The 23458-nt window shown below is 39.0% G+C and overlaps 1 long non-coding RNA gene across 2 annotated transcripts in view; it reads left to right on the forward strand.

Moving 5' to 3' along the window:
- Window positions 1-10143: 10143 nt before the first annotated feature.
- LOC147996079 (uncharacterized) overlaps window positions 10144-23458 on the forward strand; it is a 127861-nt gene continuing 114546 nt past the window's right edge. For both annotated transcript variants that reach the window (XR_015670873.1, XR_015670869.1), the window contains exon 1: window positions 10144-10774. This is a non-coding gene — a long non-coding RNA (uncharacterized LOC147996079). The remainder of the gene's footprint in view (window positions 10775-23458) is intronic.

Genomic DNA, 23458 nt, shown 5'->3' on the forward strand with positions numbered 1-23458 from the left:
CCTGGTTTCCTGGCCATAAGCCTCCTATCCCATTCCCCTCCCTTTCTTCTATAAGGGTATTCCCCTTTCTCAACCACTCCTCCCTTCTTGCTTCCCTGCCCTGACATTCCCCTACACTGGGGGAGTCCAGCCTTGGCAGGACCAAGGGCTTCTCCTCCCATTGGTTTCCAATAAGACCATCCTCTGCACATATATCGCTGGAGCCGTGGAAGTCAGGATGTCATTGTTTTTGATAGCTGAGTAGTACTCCATTGTGTAGATGTACCACATTTTCTGTATCCATTCCTCTGTTGAAGGGCATCTGGGTTCTTTCCAGCTTCTGGCTATTATAAATAAGGCTGCGATGAACATAGTGGAGCACGTGTCTTTTTTATATGTTGGAGCATCTTTTGGGTATATGCCCAAGAGAGGTATAGCTGGGTCCTCAGGTAGTGCAATGTCCAATTTTCTGAGGAACCTCCAGACTGATTTCCAGAGTGGTTGTATCCGTTTGCATTCCCACCAACAAGAAGACATTTTACTTACAAAGATCCCTGGCATGTGATAAGTTGCCTATTCTTGCCGGCTTCCTAGAAACTGTCTTTGTCTCTGATCTTTATCAGTTTAGCTGAGATATTACAGATCTCTTTCATTTTATCCAAGTTAGAATTGGTTGAGAATCTTGGGTATCTTAACAAAAGAAGGAAGAGGAGTAAGAGCAGGAGGGGGAGGAGCAGGAGGGGGAGGAGCAGGAGGAGGAGGAGCAGGAGGGGGAGGAGCAGGAGGAGGAGGAGCAGGAGGAGGAAGAAGAGCAGGAGGAGTAAGAGCAGGAGGGGGAGGAAGATGAGCAGGAGGAGGAGGAGCAGGAGGAGGAAGAAGAGCAGGAGGAGGAGGAATCTCTTACTGGCTTGGAACTCACTGAGGCCTATCTCTCCAGTGAACAACAGGCGTAGGAGTGAGTGGGTGGTGGGTGGTATAGGGAGTGGGAGATGGGGTGGGGTGGTGTTGGAAATCCCCTTGTTTATGCTTCACAGTGAGGAGATTACAAGCATGTTCATCACAGCCGGTTTTCTCACATGAATACTGGGAATTAAACTCAACTCCAGCTTCTTGAACACTAAACGTGTTCCATGAAACTGATGGGAACCTTCATAGACTGGGTTGTCTTCTCTGTTTTCTTTGGGAATTTCTGAAGTTTATTTTTGCATGTATATTAATATCCCATGTGTTCCCTTTCCTTAACTTTCCTTTTTCTAAGTGTCTAATACAGTTGGACCTATCCTTGTTAGCACTAACTAGAGCTATACAAAATGTCTTACCAACGTGCCAACATCATGGCCTAAACATGAACTAAAGAAAGGATGGTAACTGTGGCCATTTCAAGTGGAAGGTGGAAAGGCCATGAGGCTTCAAGCCTACGAAGGAGCTGCTGAGAGCAAGAGAACTAACTTGCCCAGGGAAGAGCACACCAATTGGTTACCAAATGCTAACTGGACAGTCCTGAAAACATACATGTGAGAAACATAGTACTGATTGACTAGGTTGCATTTATATATTAGAAATACTTATGAATATACATTCACATTTAAAAGCAATTAATAAAAAAGAGGCCGTAAATTTGAACTGTATCTAGGAGGGGGTATATATATGAAGGTTTACAGGGAGGGAAAGGAGAAATGACGCAATTATAACCTCAAAATAAAAGGAAAACAAAGTACTATGAATAAATGAAAGCAAACAAATGCATTTTTATTTCCTAAAGTCCACTCTAGAACAGCCAGGTCTTCTCTGCTTATGTAAAACTGCCATTAGGATATTATTGCAATTCCATATGCTGTTATCAAAATACTTGGGAGCATATCCTAGAGCTGAACTTACAGGGAGTTATGAACTACTCCCGACAATTAAACTTTTTGACGAAAGGAATTCAGCTTCTATGTAGATACAGCAAAGTTCCTAAGCATAGAATAACTTGGAAATGCTTAAAAGGAATCGAAGGGATAAGAACATTTCATTCGTCATAGAGAGATTCTTCTGGGTTGCAAGTTGTGAAGGTTCACTGGAGGAGATAGGTCACAGGTCCTGGCTGGCCAGGGACTCTGGCTTTATCCCTGGTAACTTACTGTGAAGGGCTCAGAACTTTAAAATACCTTTCATAGCAGGGATTCCTGCTTTCACCGTGGCATGATAATAGAAGAGATAGCTCTTCTTAATGTGGCGATGACAACAGTTAGTGAATCACTGAAAACCTCGGCAAACCTCACTGAGATCCAAAAGTCCTTCTTATCCAGAGATGCCTTAAATGTTTAAATAACCTGGAGAAGACTCAGAGTGTTGAGAAAAATGAACAGTAATCAATAGGAAAATCTTTTCTTCTCACCTGGGGAAATGGTAGCCTTGAAGCAAAAGATAAATGACAAAAATACAGGCAGGTTGGGTGACTGATGGAGGCTGCTAATCTCAGCCTCCAGGAGCTGAAGCAGGAGGGCTGTGAGTTCAAGGACAGTCTAGGCTACTAGAAAGACAATGTCTCAGGAGAGGAGAGAGAGGAGTGGTGGTGGGGGGGGAAGAGAGTGAGAGTGAGAGAGAGAGAGAGAGAGAGAGAGAGAGAAGAGAAAGAAGAAGAGGAAGAAGAAGAAGAAGAAGAAGAAGAAGAAGAAGAAGAAGAAGAAGAAGAAGAAGAAGAAGAAGAAGAAGAAGAGGAAGAGAGGAGAGGAGAGGAGAACTAGAAAGAAGGAAAGGAATGAAAAAAGATAGGGCTGGAGGAAATAAGGAAAGAAGGAAGGAAGGAAGGAAGGAAGGGAGGGAGGGAGGGAGGAAGGAAGGAAGGAAGGAAGGAAGGAAGGAAGGAAAGAAGAAAAGGAAAACCAAGACAGTTTTTTCAACCTTCTGTAAACAGTCTGATGTCTTTGCCTTCATACGTTAGTGGGGGAAGCTTCTGCTACTCTACAGCTTCCAAGATGCTCTCCTGAACTGCTGCAGAGCACTGTGGGAAATCATAACCTGTTCTCCACAAAGTACAATGCTCATGCAGATATACTCTGACAGTGTTAGCACAAGACTTACACTGTCACATTGTGATAGAGCTTGATGACACTTCCCTGCAAACAGTGATGCTCAGAACAACACCATAGACGAGACATTTAGTGCCAACATAAGAAGTTCAACTCACACAAAACAGATGCATCATCTCACTTTGTTATGTCAAATTGGCCAACCAGAATAAACGAAATGAAACAAAACTAAAGCAAAAACCTGAAAGCAGCATATGTTGGTCGGATTTCTTCAAGGTGTAGATTGGGGATTAGGAAGAGTGAGTCTTAAATATTACCCCTTCCACCTGCTTTCTCTTTGGTCTTTAACTCTTTCCTGTGGTTTCTTCAATTGTTAAATGGTACTAATAAATGTTAAACTATTTATTTATGTTTTTATAGTGATCAGAAGTTTACTGATGTACTGTTTCTCTCCTTGGTGGTCATTCCTATTAGGATTAGTATCTTAGTCTTATGTCTGAAACACTAATTTTCAACAAATAATAGTTTCTTGTCATTATATTATATCCATTAGTTCTAACGAGTAAAGTATGAGTTATCAAATGGACCACATCAGTGAAGTACTAGATATGAGCATACTTATTTTTATATCCACCATGGCCCCTGGTTGAGGGATTGGGCTACCCACTCATTTCCAATATTTAACCCAGAATTGCTCCTGTCTAAAGGAAATATGAGGACAAAGAGTAGAGCAGGCTGAAGGAAAGGCCATCCAGAGACTACCCGATCTGGGAATCCATCCCATATGCAGACATCAAACCCAGACACTATTGCTGATGTCAAGAAGGGCTTGCTGACAGGAGTGTGGTATAGCTGTCCTTTGAGAGGCTTCGCCAAAACTTGACCAATACAGATGCGGATGCTCACAGCCAGTCAGGGACTGAGCAGTGAGACCCCAATGGAGGAGTGAGAGGAAGGACTGAAGGAGCTGAAGGGGTTTGCAACACCATAGGAAGAACAACAATATCAACCAACCAGACCCTCCAGAGTTCCCAGGGACTAAACCACCAACCAAAGAATACACATGGAGGGACCCACGGCTCCAGCTGCATATGTAGCAGAGGATGGCCTTTTTGGGCATCACTGGGAGGGGAGGCTCTTGATCCTATGAATGCATGCCCCAGTGTAGGGGAATGCTAGGGAGGTGAGGTGGGAATGAGTTGGTGGGTGAGGGAGCATCCTCATAGAAGCAGGGGGAGGGAGGATGGGAGAGGAGGTTTGTGGAGGGGAAACTGGGAAAGGGAATAACAACTGCAATGTAAATAAAAATATCCAATAAAAATTGTTGTGGAATAACAAATGTACTCATCATTGATATTTCAAAAGGGAATTTTTAAAATCTGTTACCTTAAAATGTCTTTGTATATGACATTTTATTTTTCTATCATGTGTTTTCCTCTAAAAATTAGAATTTAAATTTTGAAAAAAGAAAACAGAAAACAAATGATGTGATTCGAAAACCAACCTTATCCCCTGAATCTTATTGGATCACATAGTAATGCATATCAAATATGTGTGTTATGAAGTCAGTTCTGGTTTATTTAAAACAAGTAAAGGTAAACACACACACACACACACACACACACACACACACACACACACACACACGCAAGAAAAGCACATCTAATTCTTTGAACATAATTGCTACTTCCCTTCATCGGACTTACTGTATGCCTAACTAGAATCCTATAGAACAGAATGACTTATATTACCTGACAAGTCTTCAGAGCCAATGCAATATGACCTTGAGGACTGCCTGAGAACCAGCAGCTTAAACAATGCAGCCAAATTTCTATAAATAAACAAAGGTGTGGATGGGTAAGGGCATTCTCAACAGCTTACTAATGTTTCAAGGATCCCCGTCCTGTGTTTTCATTTTCCTTATTTATTGGAATTGGATTGTCCTTGTGCATGGTCATCAGGAGAACTTGAGTTCTGAGCCTCAAACCTCTATAGAAAACAAAGAAATGAACGTGAAATTAGGGAAAAGCTTCTCTGTGCGTGTGCATGTTTGCATATGTGAACATATATGAAGACCAGAGGTTGATGTTGAGTATTTTTATATGTCAATCTCCACCTTACAATTTTGTTTTTTAGGTTAAGTTTTTCACTGATTCTTGGGTTCACCATTTTTGTCAAACTGGATGGCCAGTGAGCTCACAAGCTCTGCATGCCTCCACTCATCCATTGAGTTATTCATGCACACACACAGTGCTTGGCTTTTACTTAACTGTTGGGGATTAAAACTCAGGTGCTCATGTTTGTACTGGAAGCACTTTACCTCCATTTAGCTTTTCTTTCTAGTTTAGTTGCCCATAATTGAATTTTATATGTAGTCTGCATAAGTCCCTGAGTAAAAGAGAATAAGAAGGCAAAATATGAATATTCTCTGGGGTTATTACTTGACCACAGAATCTACACTGGGCTTCTAGTAAGGAAGAGAAGGCAATGCTTTTTGAGTTGTCACCATGAGGGACCCTCAGAAGCTGGTGGTGAGCCCCTTCCTGGGAAGAAACTCAATCTCTGTAGCAAGGATGTCAAAACATTGTCTTGGGCATCAGGTAGCATAGAGAAAGCCCCAGAAGGTCAGTATGTTTGATCTCTGTTCTGACCTATGAACAGAAATGGGCCATGCTGGGATCATGAGACCCCTGCCTTAAGATAAGGAACTCTCAATTCTCCATTTCACATTCCCTACCTGTGTCCTCTACACATTATCACCTCTCTTTAAGGCTCTCATTCTCAGGCACCATGCTGGTATACTGCCTAAGTAATAGATGGTAATTTTCCACATTTCAGTTATAGGAAAGTATGCTTAAAGCATCAAGATTTCAATAAGGATTGGTGCAGGTTCCCAACCTCACCAGAAGGGTATCTTTGTGCAATGGATAGTGGGTAAGGAAGAAAGTCACAATTGGTCACAGTGCAGATAAATGGGATATCACTACCCACCCCCCTCAGTACGCAGAAGCCATTTCTGAATAGGGAAGGCAGAAGGATTGTAAGATCCAGAGAGTAACAGTGGCTTGTGGATCTGACAGAATCCCCATCCTCCTGTACTTACAGCAGCCGTGGTTGCAGACATAAGACCTTCACAAGATCAAACCAGTCATTATCCTAGCATGTAGGGGATGGGAACATATGAGTCCACATATGTAACCTGGGAGCTAAGGAAAGTTGATGGTTTCTGGGGAAGAGAGAGTCAGTATACTTTTGTGGCCTCTGATAGGTTGACTGCTCCAGCAGATGACTGCACATCCCTGAGTTTCAGGGAAGCATTGGATGTATTAAAAGGAAAAGGGTATACAGAGGTGGAGCATGGTGTTGGGAAGTGACAGTGGATCTTGGTGGAGTTAGATGGAGAAGTGGGAGATTAATGTGATCAAAATATTATGTATGGAGTTCTTAAGGAATAAAATCAATATATCAATTCTCGCTGTCCATCATTAACTCCTTTGATCAATCTGAGGTCTCAAAGCAGAAAACCTGTTTTTACAGAAAAGGATAGACATTTTGTCTGCTCTTTGTGGGTCTTGGGTGTGGATTGGCTGCATAACATTTCCCCCACCTCTGCTCTTCACATGAACTTCCTTTAGATGCACCCTGGTAGTTTTCTCTGCTGTTACATTTGTGAATGGTGAGAGATGCTCTCCATTCCTGGAATCTGCTTCTGCTTCTCAATCTCCATGCTCATCTTTCCAGTTTCTCTCTCACATCAGAATTCTGGCAAAGGCTAAGGATTGCCAAAATCCACTCCTTGGTGCTTTTTGGAAGACATAAGGAATGGACACACCACATCACATTTGCCAACATCAATAAGAACTGGTTGATTACAGATAGTGGCCAATAATAGAATGAAGGGAGGAATCAAGTAGCTGACCTTGAGGACGAATGCTGAAATGCTGACGACCTGGATTTCTCAGGTGCATGGGAAGTTACACACACATGCACACACACACACACACACACACCACACACACACCACACACACACACACCACACACACACACCACACACATACATATACACACCACACACACACACCACACACATGCACAACACACACACACACATACACACACACACCACATGCACACACACACATACACACACACACATACACACACACCACACACACATATACACACATGCACACACACCACACACACACATACACACACAGACACACACCACACACACACACCACACCACACACACACCACACACACACAACACACACATGCACAACACACACACATACACACACACACACCACATGCACACACACAGACACACACACCACACACACATATACACACATGCACACACATACCACACACACACAGACACACACACACACACACCACACACACACACACACCACACCACACACACACACCACACACACGCACCACACACATGCACAACACACACACATACACACACAGACACACACACCATACACACATGCACACACACACACACCACACACACATGCACACACACACACACACAGATTTAATTTTTTCTGAACTGAAAAGCTGTAGAAATGTCTTACTTATCTCTGTAAGAATCTGAAATTACTCCACAAAAAAACATGCCTACTGATCTGCAGAGCTTCAAGGTTGCCCTGTTTCTGTTTGAGATCATTCGCCATAGACATTTGTCAGCTGCTATATTTACTTGTGTTTTAAATACCCCAAATCGCTATTAGTTCTTACCCTGAATTTTCAAGATCATTTTATGTTATGTGTTTCTTTTATACAAAATCAATGCAAGCGATCTAGGCATGAAGCTAATTTCTTTTCACAAGTTAACTTTTTAACCAGCTCCCTTCCCCAGGTACTGTTGATTCCCTTTGTCATGTGTAGTGTTTTACCTTACTTTCATCAGGCAGTTTTAATCTTAACCCTAACACTTAAATTCTATCGTCTATTTTTCCTTTTGTCATTCAGATATTCCATTCTTTAAGTATAGCAGACAATCTAAAGAACCACAGAAATATATTAAATCTAAAACAATACAATGCAATGCACAAAGAAATATAAAAATAAAAAATACAAACAAATTGGCATTTCCCTTATATTCTCATTTTCCCGATTCTTAATTGTTTAAAGTATAAAATACTCTGAAAGTAATGTCTGAAATGCATGTTTAAGCGCCAGCATTTGATAATAGAGCATTAAAAGAGATAAACACTAACAACAAGGAATAAATCAAATTTCATTTTTTTACCTTCACTTCATAGAACTTTGACTTTTTTTTGTTATGAGTGGAGAATTTAATATGGCTATTGTAGAATTGCCAATCTCTCGTAGAAAGCAATATATATACATAACTAAAAACATTTATTCAATAAAGTAATTTAGAATTTTCATTAGATTTAGACTACTGTAGAAGCAAATATATGCAATGAGGTCATTCTGTCTAGACAATCTCTATTTAATTTTCTTACCCCAAATCAAGCAAATTACTTATCTATAGATCTAGGTTCGCTCTTCAATATCCACCTGGGTATTTTGACTCCCACACAATCCCATAGTTTAGCTTCAGTCATACCTTGTCATGATGACCCTCTTTGCAACATCTTTGTTATGTAAAAATTAGGCCTCTGATAATACAACTTTAGTCAGTGAGTTGATAATTTTTCCTCAACATCTGTGTCAATACATTGAGTCGTTCTTCTGAAATAACCACTAATGAACAAATTGTGTGGGCATTTATATCATATACATTTGCATATACATGTAAAAATATTAAATGAGATAAGGTTTGAAATATCAGTAAATATATTCACATGATAAGTAGTTTTGATGTAGACATCTTAAAACTGTGAAATAATATCAAATTGGGCCTTAGAACAATACTCAAGTGACGATTATTGATTTTAATTTTTTATTAGGAATGGAGATAACTGTGTATTTTAATGACTATAATCTATTTACATCCAATCTATATTAAAAGCGATTGGTCCTTGCTGTTGTTGGGAATTATTGACAGTTGTTCTTGAAATGTTTTAATGAGGCCAAGAATTTAACTTTTTTTTCCTCTATTTTGGGAATTACTAAGGTGATTTTTTTCCACACAGGAGGTTACGGGCAGTAATTTCTGCAACCCTTAGGGAAAAAGTTTAATTCTGTGAAAAAGGATTTCTTTAAAGTTCTTTGAAAATGATGTAAAAAAAAAAAACCAAAAAAAACCAGGGTTGTCTCAGCACTAATTCTTCTTCAGCCTGAAGATTTGGGGTCACGTTGGTGTTGCTTCAAATCCAGTAATGCCTTTGTTTGCTGTTTGAGACTTGCGTGCTAGGAGGATTTCATGAGGATCCATATAAATAATCTTTCCTAGAGTTGCGAACAATTTCTCCCCAAATGAGGTCATGCTGCTGAGGAATCTGACAGGCACTGTGTTCACCTGATGTTGTCCATCTCAGCAAAGCACAGACAGACAGTGCATTTTGTTTATTTTTGTTGCCATTGGCTTGTCTGTAGTAGGAAGAAAGGTTAATATTCTCAGACGCATTATCTACCCTTAGAAGCCTCTACCGACTCACCGAGCATTTGCTTACCACCTTGATGGGCAGTGATAATTTTGATACGACTTTACATTTCCCAAATGGGTCTAAGTATGATAGAAATGAAAATATACTCAATGTTCCTCTTCGTTATGGTATATTTAAGGTTTGCTCTGGGTTTTTCATAATTGAATAAAATGTTTCAAAAAACAATCATGTACAAGTCTGTTTCATTTTATATACAAATTTGCACTTAAATAAGTATTTTAAGGCTTACATGACAACTCATACATTGATGAGAAGGTGAGTATTGTCGTTGTTGAACTATCACCTAATCTGGATTCTACAAGTACTTGAAGCAAATATACTTTTATTTAGTATGACACTAATTCTTTGCTAACTTAATTTGTGTGACTCCATCAAATTAAAATGATTCTCCATTTATTTTCTTAGCCAAAAAAAAAAAAAATAGGTTGATTGACGGCAATGCTTTTGTTTCCTCAGCAGTGTGGCAAGATAGAGAGGACAGTAAAATGCCCAGTCAAAATAAAACATGCTTCACTTATTCCAAAAGAGGGCAGCACAAGTCTGGTTTATAGACATCTGATATGGATTTATGTCTTTTGGTTTCTGTTTCTCTCTCTCTCTCTCTTCTCTCTCTCTCTCTCTCTCTCTCTTCTGAGTAATCATTCCTATTTTAATATCATGCATTCTGTTTCACTGCTAAAGTATAAAGAAAACAAATATACAAGAAATAACAGACACTGGTGAAAATGTTTAGAAGAGAGAAACAGTAATGTTACTACAGCAGGAAATACAAAGGGGTCAGAGGACAAAACCTCTCCACGTTAGGATTTTCTTTGGTACACAGCAATTAAATTCAATCAAAGCTGAAATACTTTGACTTCATTTTTCTCTATTTTCACATTATTAAAATAAGTAGTCACTGAGAAGATAACCTGGATATCCATGAACAATCAACGTCATGTCCTGTAAAACTAGCCCTGTATTTTTTATTTTTTCATCAGGGTGAATATACTTTTTAGCAAAATTTTATCATGACAAAGAGAAAACTTTTTAAAGTGACATGTCAACTCTGAATTTCCACCTGTGTGGAAGTGTGTCAGATGTGTGAAGATCAGAAGTCTGTGGGGCATCTACGCTTTGCCGAATTTCTTCTGAGCAAATCTAGACCGGAACTGACTGACAGGAAAAGAGGAAGCAGCAGGTACTTTTCACATTTTCCCCACGCACAGGCTATGCTTCAAACTCTTCTCCTTTCGACACTTGAAGACTTATTCTCCTATACTTTGGTGCAATGGCTAATATTAAAAAACACCAGACCTTGCAGTTACACAGCTTGTTAGTCTTGGATTTGAAATGAATGAGAAGTAGGACAAATGCTTCATCAGGCTCCTGTCAGCTTGCACTCCTTGTCTCAGAATTTTTGTGAAAATAATAAACGAAAAAGAAAAAAAATACAAAATGTCAAGTCCTTTGAGGTTTGGAGAAGTGACATAAGTTTTATTGTCACTGAGTCTTAGATTAAAAGTGGATTAAGACGAAGTTGGCTATAAGTGCAGGCCGTGCCCGCAGTGGAGGGTCAACGTGAAATGCACTCAGTGATATCTTTGAAGTTTTGTTTTAACCTTACATGTCTTTTGCTATAGAATGGTTTCCAGTTTTGTGTTCCTGTGAGCTTGCCGTTTGTGAGAAAGTGTGTGACTCTCTGCACTTGTCTATGTGTGTTTTGCTTTTTCTGTGGCTAATTTTATGTTTGTTAGTGTTACTTTATGACTTTTTTTCTAATGAGAGAGAGCAGGAAAGAGCGTGGATTTGAGAGGATGGGGAAGTAGGGAGGATCTGGGAAAAGTTCAGGGAGGGGAACTGTAATCATAAAAATTGTATTAAAGATCTATATTCAATAATTAAAAGACATTAAAAGATTATGAAGTAATTTATGTCTTTATGACATATGTCTTCATGACAATGTCTTTATGACAATGGTATTTTATACAGACACCATGTATATTGCTAAGAATACAGTCAAATTGTCATAATAAGAGATACCATTGCTCTCAATTTTAATTTTAATTTTTATAACTTTTTAGACTCATGTTCAAAAAGTTCTCGGTTTGGAGCCTAATATAAAACAATCCTTAGATTACATGCTTTGTGAAGTAACTATTGTGTATGAAGCTATGACTGCCCCGCGCACTTACACATTCTTTGCTACCATTATTGCTTTCAAACCACCATCTTCTACCCCAGCATAAAAACCTGCTTCCATAAGTCATCACTAACAGTCATGTGTTACAACATCAAGAGAGCATGAGGTAGGACGGCTGGTCTGACAGAACCATTTTGCAGAGCCAGAAGCACAGGGAGCACAGACCTTTACTGAATGCCTATCATGAGAAAGCAGAATGTTCAGTGTGTTGTGTGGAATCATTTTACTTCGTCCTTAGGGGGGTAAAACTGAGGCCCAATAGGAGAGTAGCTGTTGGTCATGATGGGAAAAGAGTGATCGCCACACTTTTTTAAAGCAAGAGCTCCTCATTCAATTGACATAGTAGCTAAGAATGCTTATCTCAGTCCATTCTAAAAAACAAAAACAAAACCAAAAACTGTTTTGTTTTCTCTCTTCCCACTCCATGCCACGTGCTTAAAGCTGTATCTCCTTTATAGGCATCGTCTTCAGTGTACTTTCTTAAGAAAGACTAAAACTGTGGCATGCCCCTTGAAGGGTGGGTTCATCATCCTGGAATCTATATTTTAAAATGTATCCAGCATTGTTATTTGAAAAATTTGTCATCAATTATGGGATTTCTAATGTCAACAAGCATAAGGCACACAGAGAGGATTTGGCAGTACGGGTCTAGGAACAACCTGTTCTTTCTGGGATCTTCAAACAAAAATGTGTGCATTAGTTCTGTGGGAACTAGATATTTATACAGCCAAGCCCAGCAACGTTGGCTTTGGCGCATGCTGAGTTTCAGTTCAGATGTCGTGGACCAAACCCAGTCTATATCCTAAGTTCTTTCTCTACCACCGTGCTGGTTTGAGTAGAATCGGCCCCCATACGCTCATAGTTTTGAATGCTTGGTCACCAAGAAGTAGCATTAGTACAAGGTACGGTCGTGTTGGAGTAAGTAAGCCTTGTTGAAGGAAATGTGGCACTGGCGGTGGGGCCTTAGGGTTTCAAATGCTCAAGTCAGGCCCAGTGCCTCTCTTTTGCTACCGCCCACCACTCCGGAAGTAGAACTCTCAGCTTCCTTCGTGCAGCATACTTCCTGCCATGGTGATAATGGACTAAACCTCTGAATCTATAAGCCATATTCCAGCAAATGTTCCTTTACAAGAGTCGCCGTGGTCATGGTGTTGTCTATTCACGGCAGTACAGCATTGGCTGCAGCAACCCCTGAGTTATACGCCAGACCTTTATATTGTCAAATGAGGTAAACGTGGGCCATCTTTCAGAAAGTGAAAGACAACCCAGAGATTAACCCTATGAACTAAATGCTGTTCTTAACTTCTTCCCACTTTACAACACGGAATCCTGAAGTCCTGGGTGTAGTCACATGGTCAATGATATAGAAGACTACAACAGATGCTGTCAATCTGACTTTGGGTTCTAATGATTTCCTATGTCTCCCATTTTCTGCTTTACCTCTATTTTCTTTATCAAAGTTTGCTCTCACCCTCATTAGTCTTCAGTGCCTACATTCTGTCTGAAAAACATCACTTTATTCTTTGATGACAGCCTGGTAAGTAGGGAAAATATGTTTGAACCTTTGTATAAACTTCATACCCTAATTTCAAGCATAACAACATCTCATAGGTCTCTCAAGACTTCTCAACTTTAATAAGTCACAAAAATTATTATTTCACAGCCATCAATACTTTTCTCCTGTGCTCCCTATTTAAAATGCTCTCCATTCATCACTAGGTTAAGTAACAAAGTTGCTATTAATTCTTCTCAACATCATATTTGATTATCAACTCTTTTCTTTTTATTTATTTATTTATTTTTTTATTAACTTGAGTATTTCTTATATACATTTCGAGTGTTATTCCCTTTCCCGGTTTCCGGGCAAACATCCCCCTAATCCCTCCCCCTCCCCTTCCTTATGGGTGTTCCCCTCCTCATCCTCCCCCCATTGCCGCCCTCCCCCCAACAATCTAGTTCACTGGGGGTTCAGTCTTAGCAGGACCCAGGGCTTCTTTTCTTTTTAGAGAGAACCATTTTCATATCTTAGGTTAGTCTCAAATTCTTGATGTAGTTGAGAATTGCCTCTGACTTCTGGTCTTCCTGACTATCAAAATATATGCATTAAACTCTCATTTAAAAATTAAAAAGAGAAAAGCATAAAAAATGTTTGAATGAATTTTAACAGAGACACATGCAATGGTTTCAATGGGATGGCCCCCATAAATCTTTGACATTTGAAGACTTGGGCCATGGCTAGTATGTTTTTAGGAAGAATTAGGAAATGTATGTGCCCTTGTTGTAGACGTGTACCACTGGATGGGGAGTAACGAGGGGGGCTGAGGTTTCAAAAACCTCCCTCCATTGTAAATTCATGATTCATGTTGCAGTTGTAAATTCTCAGCTGTTTCTTCCACCAAGCATTTTCTGCCCCCTCTTTTTCTGACACCATAGATTCTGCTAACCGTTTGGAACCAAGAGCCCAGTTAAATGCCTTTTAAATATATGCCTTGGCCATAGCATTTTTTCACAGCAATAGAAAGGAAACTAAGACAGCGCAAATGTCCAAAACATGCTTATTAAATGTGGAATCTTTTCCCAAAACACTTCCATTTGACAAGAGTGATTTAGTATTCGAGAAGGTGTATAAATATAGTAAAAGGCACTTTATCATCATGTCAGTCGCAATGAGACAGACTTCATCCTGCACCTTCTGACTGGTTCCAGCCTCTCGCCTAACACTTCCTCCCATCCCTCGCTTAGTGCCATGCTCTCCCTCGTGTTTAGATGCTGGTTCCTTTGATTTGCTGTGTTTTCCTGGAAGAGGAAGTCATCTTTTTACCACTCCCAAAATTTCATGGCATCCCTACCTTACATTTTTAGGGAAAATACACTTGGTTTAGTTAAGCTATGCTAATTGTTAATACCCTACCTGCCATTACAGAAGGGTAGCTTTTAAACATTTACCAGTTTACAAAAGGAAGTCATAAACATTTAGTTTTATGACATTTGTCATATGCTATTTTGATTCCAGAAACACTATTCACATTGTCTTTTGTGGATGGACCCTGCTAAATTGTAAAAAATCTCTCAGGTAAAATTACAACTGTACATTGTATTTCTTTTGTGTTTTCACCATTTTGGTAAAAGATAAATTTATATTATAAAGGAAAGTATCCTGTGCTTATAAAGATTCATTTTTTGCAAACACACCTATATGATAATGCTTGTGTAAGTCTTATTCTGTGTGAACAGATGATTGTGTGAGGTTATTCATTAAGCCCATTTAATTGGTGATGGAAGGATGTTATGAGCAAATAATCCATTTTGTTCATGGTGCCTGGAATTTTATATTGGCTCAGAGTTTTATTAATAATAGTTACTGAAGTTCAGATGAATTAATTTCTATCCCCACTGAAATGATTTACTAATCATTTCATAAAGCCCCACTATTGAACATACCATGATTTCTTAGGTATTGACTTTTATCCAGAAACTATTCTCTGGTATCTTATACAAGATGGACTCTATATTTTTTAAGATGTTTAAAATTTATAAACATAACCAAACAAATTGTTTACTTCTTTGTGTCCTCTAATACAATGACTGGCACAACGCATAATGTCTATACCCCTGAAAATACAGGAATTATGATAAACAGAAATGGGAAGTTCTCCATACATTGCAAATTAAGTTTTCTGACAGATTAAAGCATTTGACCATCTCACGAAGAAAACAATCATCAAGAATCCATAGATCCTGAGTGAGGAAGAAAAGTAGGCTCCTCTTAGACACAGTGCCTTATAAGATTTTACTCTAAGACTTCGGGTGGTTTTATTCTCACTTGAGACTTCCTTTGATTAAATCGGAAGAAGCGTGCGCACCAGCTTTTACAGAGGCTAATTATGTAGCTGGATGTGGCCCACATACAGAATCTTGAATGTTTACAGACTCATTTTGTCAGCAGTTTTCTATGCTCTCTAAAAGATCAGCATCTAATGGGATTAAGCTGGATAATCAAATAACAAACAGACCTGGGTACACAGTTTGCTGTTTGTGGAAGACTTCCTTGAGGATTATAAATGACAACTGTCTTTGGTTAGGGGCAGAAGTCACTGTGCTACTCTGCAGGACATTTCTGCTAAGTCAGCATCTTAACTTGAACTTGAGACTCAGCTGGAGGAGTGAATGAAGAAGAGACACGGGGGCTTTGCTTTACTGGATTAGAAAATATCACATGCTACTTTCAGCCAACAGCAGATTTTGAAGTAATGAAAGGGAAAAACAGAACCAAACTAATGCCTAGGATCATGGCAAGATAAGTCTTTAATTTCTCAACAGAATGTACTCTGGGCCAACCCTTTGGGCATAACAATGAAGTTTGACTTGTGTTCCAAAGAGTGCTTGTTTTTCCTCCACATGGTATATGCTAAAGCTGTTTTCGTTTACTAGGTTGAGCTGCTATTTTGTCTTTGCGAAGAGTTATTATTACTATTTTCTGTGTGAAACTGACCAATTATGTACAGTTGTTTTACTTAGCATGTAGATTTGAAGTCATTTGAATCACGAGTCAAAAAGTTCATCTGTTTGCCCCATGCAGTTGCCGTATACTGCCTAATGTATATGTGCCTGCAGATGTATTTACAATATGCAATAGCTTTCGAATGTACTCCTGTTTTCTTGCACTAGACCCCAAAACTTGATTTTATTTTTGCAGTTGGGAATGTAGTCAAGGTAGGGTCTGAACCTCATATCACAGGCTTGCCTTGGAGTCATAGCAATCCTCCTGTCTCAGCTTCCTGAGTGCAAAGATTTTACTGCTGTACCCAGGCTAAAGTTTGTCATTTTTAAACATTTTTATTGGGTATTTTATCTATTTACATTTCAAATGTTAACTCCCTTCCAGGTTTCCCCTCTGCAAACCCCCTATCCTATCCTCCCTCCCTCTCCTTCTATGAGGGTGTTCCTCACCCACCAACCCACTCCTGCCTCATCACCCTAGCATTCCCCTTCACTGGGGCATCGAGCCTTCAGAGGACCAAGGGCCTCTCCTCCCATTGATGCCCAACAAGACCATCCTCTGCTACATATGTGGCTGGAGCCATGATCCCCACATCTGTACTCTTTGGTTGGTGGTTTAGTCCCTGGGAGCTCTAGGGAATCTGGTTGGTTGATATTGTTGTTCCTTCCATGGGCTCGCAAACCCCTTCAGCTCCTTCAGTCCCTTCTCTAATTACTCCATTGGGGACCCTGTGCTCAGTCCAGTGGTTGGCTGCGAGCATCCGCCTCTGTATTGGTCAGGCTCTGGCAGAACCTCTCATTGCTTTATGGCAATGATTTTGGCCATAAATAATATAATATCAAGAGTCCCCTTATAATATCAAGAGACAGACCCATGGCTTTTCTCCTTCTGGGCAAAGGCTGTAGCCCTGAGATGTGCTCCCTGCTCCTTATGCCATGCCCTCTATTAAGTCATTTATTAATTGCTGGCTTTATCATTTGTTTTTGCGTTTTTGTTGTTGTTTGACCTCACAGCATCCAAAACTATGGTATCCATTAGCATTATCATAGGCTGAAACTTGTATAGGGTGATATGGCAACAAAGATAAAGGCTTTCTTGGATTCCCCACATCCTTGTATAAGATTTTATTTCCTTCTAACACTGGGGGTTAGATTCAAATTCAAGTTAATATATGATATATTTTACATAACATATATGTAACGATATAAAAGATTAATTATCTAAGACAAGAAAACCATGTACAGTAAGCACAAATTAGTAGTGTGATCATTCTATATTCTTTAAGAGGTACTTACAAATCATGTAGTTTCATATAAATGGAATTCATCTTTAATTAGGAATTTAAGTAGCTTAGAAAATTGCTGATTCACTGTAAATGTCACCCATGAAATATATATAGGGTTGATCAGTCTCTTTATTTTTACTAACCTAAATGTTGATTCTCGATACATATTTAAGCATTTGTGTGCTTTCAGATGGACTCGTCTTTTTAAAAATTTAATAAAAATCCACTCCACTGAGTGAACCATATTTGTCTGACAACTTGTTAACCAGCTGCACATTTAACAGCCATAATAAAACATACATTCTCCAAGGTTATTCAGGGACCTCCAGTCCTCTTTCATTCCTGGAAAAATAATATGTCATGACAGGGCATCTTAGAGCTGGGTCTAGGTCCTTCAGAGCTGAGCTAAGAGAGAGTTCCTTTGTTGTCATTGTTGTCACAATCCTAAATAATTTTAAAACGCTGTTGCTAATACACAGCATATAGAAGTACTGTTTGAAAGACCAGCACTTCAATTCACTTCTAATATAATTATTGTCAAAAGAAAAGTATAAAAGACAAAAGAAATAAAATTATTGTATACATGAGATTTACAAATTCTTACTCAGAAAGAAAAACAGGTTCTATAATATGGATATAGTCACATACCAAATTCTCTGGCTCAAAGATGGTTGGAATAAGAATTCCCCAACCCACATAGCTCATATATTTGAATGCTTAGCCTTGGGGAATGGACCTGTTTGAAAAGATTAGAAGGATTATGGGATGTGGCCTTGTTGCAACAGGTGTGACCTTCTTGGAGGAAATGGGTCACTAGAGGTAGGTTTTGAAGTTTCAAAAGCCCACACCAGACCCAGGTTCTCTCTCTGTGTTTCTACTGCCTGTAAATTAGGATGTATAACACTCAGCTACCACACCGGCACCCTGTCTGCCTACCTGATGCCATGAACCCATCATGGTACTGGACTAAGAATCTCCAAAACTCTAAGCAAGCTCCATCTTAAATGCATCATCAGAGTTGCTTTGATCATGATGTCTCTTCACAGCAATAGAACAAGGACTCGGATCCTGGCATATTAAGATTATTGTGATTAATTTCTAAAACCTTATATATATATATATAGTTATAAAAACAGACGTGAACTTTGTCTTTTCACTAGCTTTGGCTACATACCTTCTTACAGGCCTTCTTAGTACATACCCTTAGTTAGATAACGCTCAAAGGTACCCCAGGAGTGATCCAAAAATAGTCATATTTAGGTTTTTTAATATTATTCAGTGATGGATCTACTCCAATGCAAAATTGAAATTAAGTATTTTATATAACATTACATTTATGTCTTCAATTTATGGGCACAATCTTTTAAAATAGAAGCACTATAAATCAATTTCTAAGTGTAATTTTTGTTTGAGATAGGATCTCAGCTGAGTGTTCTACATCATAATCTAATACAACTTTGTAGCCCAGGTTGTATTAAAGCTAACTCTGTAGCTCTTCTAACTTAAAATTCATCATCACCTTACTGGTTAGTACATTTCGGCTAGACTCAGTTCTAAATAGGATGTCTCTAAAAGACACAGAGATAAAGCCCTAACTAACATCTCTCACCATAAAATAAAATCTCCAGTGCTAGGAATGGGTTACATGTAATTGAGTTATTGACCCAGGGTTCCCAATGGACACCCCCACACACCCCAGACTATTACCAAGACTATTTGTTGCTCTTCTTAAAGTGATAATAAGGCTATACTGAACTCTTTGAACATGGAGACATTGAGCTAGTGCTTATCTAGAACCCTCACTCCAGTTGACTTGTGTTCAGGGTACTGGAAAGTACTCTGCATGACCTCAATGAAAACGTTAAATACTAACTCAGCTGCAAACTCATCAGTCTACCACAGTGACCTGCCTGTCAGATGGGCTGGAGCAATAGCAGTACAAAGCTCGTGGGAATAACCAACCAATATCTAATTGGGTTTAAGGTCCACTCTATTATATGGAACTCATATCCAACACTGCTTGAGTTGCCAAGAATATAAAATGAAATAGGTCATGGATCTAGAGGAATACCAAACAATACTGTTCTGCTAAAGGGACATAACAATAAAATGACTCCTAAGGACATTCTTCTATAGTCATGGATCAATGTCTTGCTCAGCAACCATCAGAGAAGCTTCCCTTGTAATAGATGTGAGCGAATACGAGGGCCCACAACTGGACAATGTGCATGGAGTGAGGCACCTTGGAACATTCTGTCTTAAACAGAATGTCTTCACCAATCCTGCTCCATCCCCAACCCCCAGAGCTCAGGGAACTCTGTGGAAGAGGAAGCAGAAAAATTGTAAAAGCCAGTAGGAATGGACGACACCAAGGAAACAAGCAACTCCAGATACAACAGGACTGACACACATGAATCCACAGAGTCGGTGTGCACAGGTCTAAGCCAAATGGAGTCCCAGTGCTGCAAGCAGAGGTAGACACATGCACCCATGGCTAACCCAGAAGCTATCGTCAGTTGATAACCAAACAAACAAAATTGCTTTCCTTCAAAGGAATCTACCTGGGTATACAAACCACACATAAAGCCAGGCCCCAACCCCAGAAGTAGATAGAGAACACCAAGCAAAATCAGTGGTATTTTGTTTTACAGTGCTTTGTAAGTGGTTGTTTATTTATTCATTTATTTATTACCTTACAAATATAGTGCATTCCGACTTTTAATGGGTTTTCTGTGAGTGAAAATATATGTGTCTTGACCTTTGTTGTGTTTCTCATCTTAAGGATGTAAATCACACTTTACACTTAACATTTCTTGTTTTTGGGAGTTTCAGTGCCTTGTATTGAGGAAACACAATCAGTCACAATGAGGCAAGCATATGATGGATGAGTGATGTGCCTTGCCAACATTATATCACATCTTGGGTCATGTGAACATAACATCAGAGAACTGGGTCTTCTAGACCCAGTTGAGTGGCCCCAGCTGATGTCATAAATGGCAAGAAAGAATAGTTCCTTTCAAGCTCAACTCATTTTTCAAAATTATAAGCAAATGAGTGATTATGTTATTTAAGTCATAGAGGGCTTGGGCACCCTGTTATGAAACAATAGATAATAGAAACCATGGAGATGATGTTGCAGAAGAAGATTAGAAAATGTGGCGCTTCCAATTCACATTAAGAAGTACTGCTTTGCAAAGGAAAATGTCAGATGATATGATTTGCAATTTGAAACTGTTATGATTGCATGGTGTTTAACAGATTGGAACTGTCATTTAAGGGTAGAGAGGCAGATCTAGGAGGATGAGTTATCAAGATGCTGTGTTTCTCTGGTGAAAGGTGATACAGGATCAACATAGCAAGTTGATGTAATGGAGTCAGGGATATATCATTTTGTCCAATATACCCACAATAAAACAGTGCATCACAATTTTTCTGAGAATGTGGATAATTCAAAAGCTAACTTGTTTTAGTTACTGACTACCTTTGGATTGGTCTGATTTTCCCACTTGTTTCTCTAAAGATTCATTGCCAGGGGAATCAGAAAGCATTCTTAGATGCACCGACAATTTTGTTTTTTGTTTTTTTTTTTACTGTATAGCATCCAGTGTATCCTATCCATATCTGAATTCCTCACATGGGGTAATGAGTGAGGGACAAAGAAAAAGACGGAAGCTATTCTGGATGAGGCAGAGAACCAGTTTGTTACATGTCTTGGTTTATCGAAGGTGGTTCAATTCAATCTCATGAGTGTATTAGACATGTGCTTTAGCTAGCAGGTAAGAAGCTTTTATAGCAACCTCTATTTGAGTCTGTAAGTATGATGCTGGAATATTAGGTGAAAAAGATAAACCAAGTTTCATATAATCCTAAACGTCTAGTTTCTGTCTACTGACTGCACGCTTGCTTAAAACATTTTACCATTTGCTTAAGAATACATTGAATCATCCAGCAAGAACACACTAAACTTGCTACTTTTACTAAGAGCTGTGTCTATCATGTGAGTGTGTTTATGTGCTGTGTGTACACGTGTGTATATATGCTCATGCTCTCTCTCTCTCTATCTCTCTCTCTCTCTCTCTCTCTCTCTCTCTCTGTGTGTGTGTGTGTGTGTGTGTGTGTGTGTGTGCACGCAGTCCTTAATAACATCATCCTTTGTGGCCTTCATATATTTGAAATTTGGAGAAAGAAGTGCATTATTTAAATTGAAAATCTAAATGAGTTATGGTACAAGTCAGATGTGTAAAGAAGACCAATTCAAATAATTTTAATGTTTGGGTTTATCCAAAGCCTCGCTATCCCTCTCAAAAACATTAAACATTATTGCTAGCAGAGAGTTCGTAATTTTCAATTTCTAATAGGTAAGTGTCTTTGATGTTCAAAGGTCCTGGAAAATGCCATTTGCCCTGAGCCCCATTAATCTGTTACTTAGCGAAAGAGCCATAGACCAAACACCTGGGTGCTAGCCCACCTGTCTCTGCTGCCTGCAGCCTTCAATGCATTAAGCGAGTCACAATCTCCTGTCCTGCTCCTTTTGTTTGTTTGTTTCTCCAATCTTGTAACCATCTGGCTTCGTTATTGGTCCACATCATACAGTAGATTAAGGGAGATGGCCGTGAATATGAAGGGTCTGCAGAGGAAAAGTCTCTAAAGGACAGTTTCAAATGGTTTATATCTATTTTAAATGTCATAATGTGAGGAATCATATATAATATACACTTACTACAAAATATATGCATATTCTTTGTTTTAGTATCAATGTTAAAGGTCATGTTTAAGTGATTTTTTTTACTTTACAAGAATAATGAGGTGGGCTTACAAATTAATCCTGTTTTCATTTGGGTTAGAGTTTAGAAGAATCACGACTGGATAGATTTGATAAAGGTGGGGTATGACTGTGTGCTTTTGGACAAAGGGTTTCACTGAGAGCAAAACTTTACAATGCGGGAATTTCTGAATATTAATTTAAAGTGGCAGGGTTTCAATACTCCAGAAAATGAGGGGTTTTTTTTGTTTTTGTTTTGTTTGTTCTTTTTTTGTGAAGTAGCATCTGCTGGTACTGAGGACACAGGGGCTTTTTCTCAAACTCCTGTGCACGTTTCCTAGTGAGCAGCACTCTGGATTAAGTATCCTGTGTTTTTCTTTCCCAGTTCGCATGGTTAAAAGTGTTTTCAGCAAGGTAGGGTTAGCTACGTTTCTGATATCAATTAGAAAGTCATTTTATACCACACACCTGTAGTGACTTAGTACACAATTATGGACTAAGGCTCATTCTCTACCTTTTCCTAAACTACATTTATGATATTTTTGCTGTTGTTGTTGTTGTTGTTTAAAGAGAACTAAGATTCGCTAATGTTCCCAGGGAGTGAGGTTGCGGGTCGTGCCTCTTTAATGGTCTACTACTCTTGTGAGAAAAGAATGAGTTCTTTATTCCCTTTTTTCCTACAGGAAATCTGACCCTGTCACTAAATAAGAGACTTGGAGTTGTGAAGCCTGAGGACATAGAGATAAATATATTCCTGCAACTCTGATGACGTCATGGGTACTTGAAAAGGAATGTTTTTTTTTTTCAGACCTTAAATTGGTTGAGAAAGTGAAACATATGTTATTCTGTAAAACAGTGGGCATTTTATTGCTAATCAGAGGTGAAACTATATTTTGAATTCAGCTGAAATGTCACAATAATCTTCTCCTGGTGACACAGCCCACCATCAAGTGCAGGAGATTTGGATGTTATTTATGTATAATTGACCCATGTTTTGTTTTAGTTCAAAAGATAAAAATAAAAGGCTATTATTAAGAGTTTTTAATCAATATCCCTTATTTTCAACTATAATACCAAAGTATTAGGCTTTACCTCTAACAATTATTTGTGTATAGTTGATATTGTATTTTCAAA

The sequence above is a fragment of the Rattus norvegicus genome, chromosome 2 (genome assembly GCF_021556685.1).
Source record: "Rattus norvegicus strain SHRSP/BbbUtx chromosome 2, alternate assembly SHRSP_T2T, whole genome shotgun sequence".
NCBI classification, from domain to species: Eukaryota; Metazoa; Chordata; class Mammalia; order Rodentia; family Muridae; genus Rattus; species Rattus norvegicus.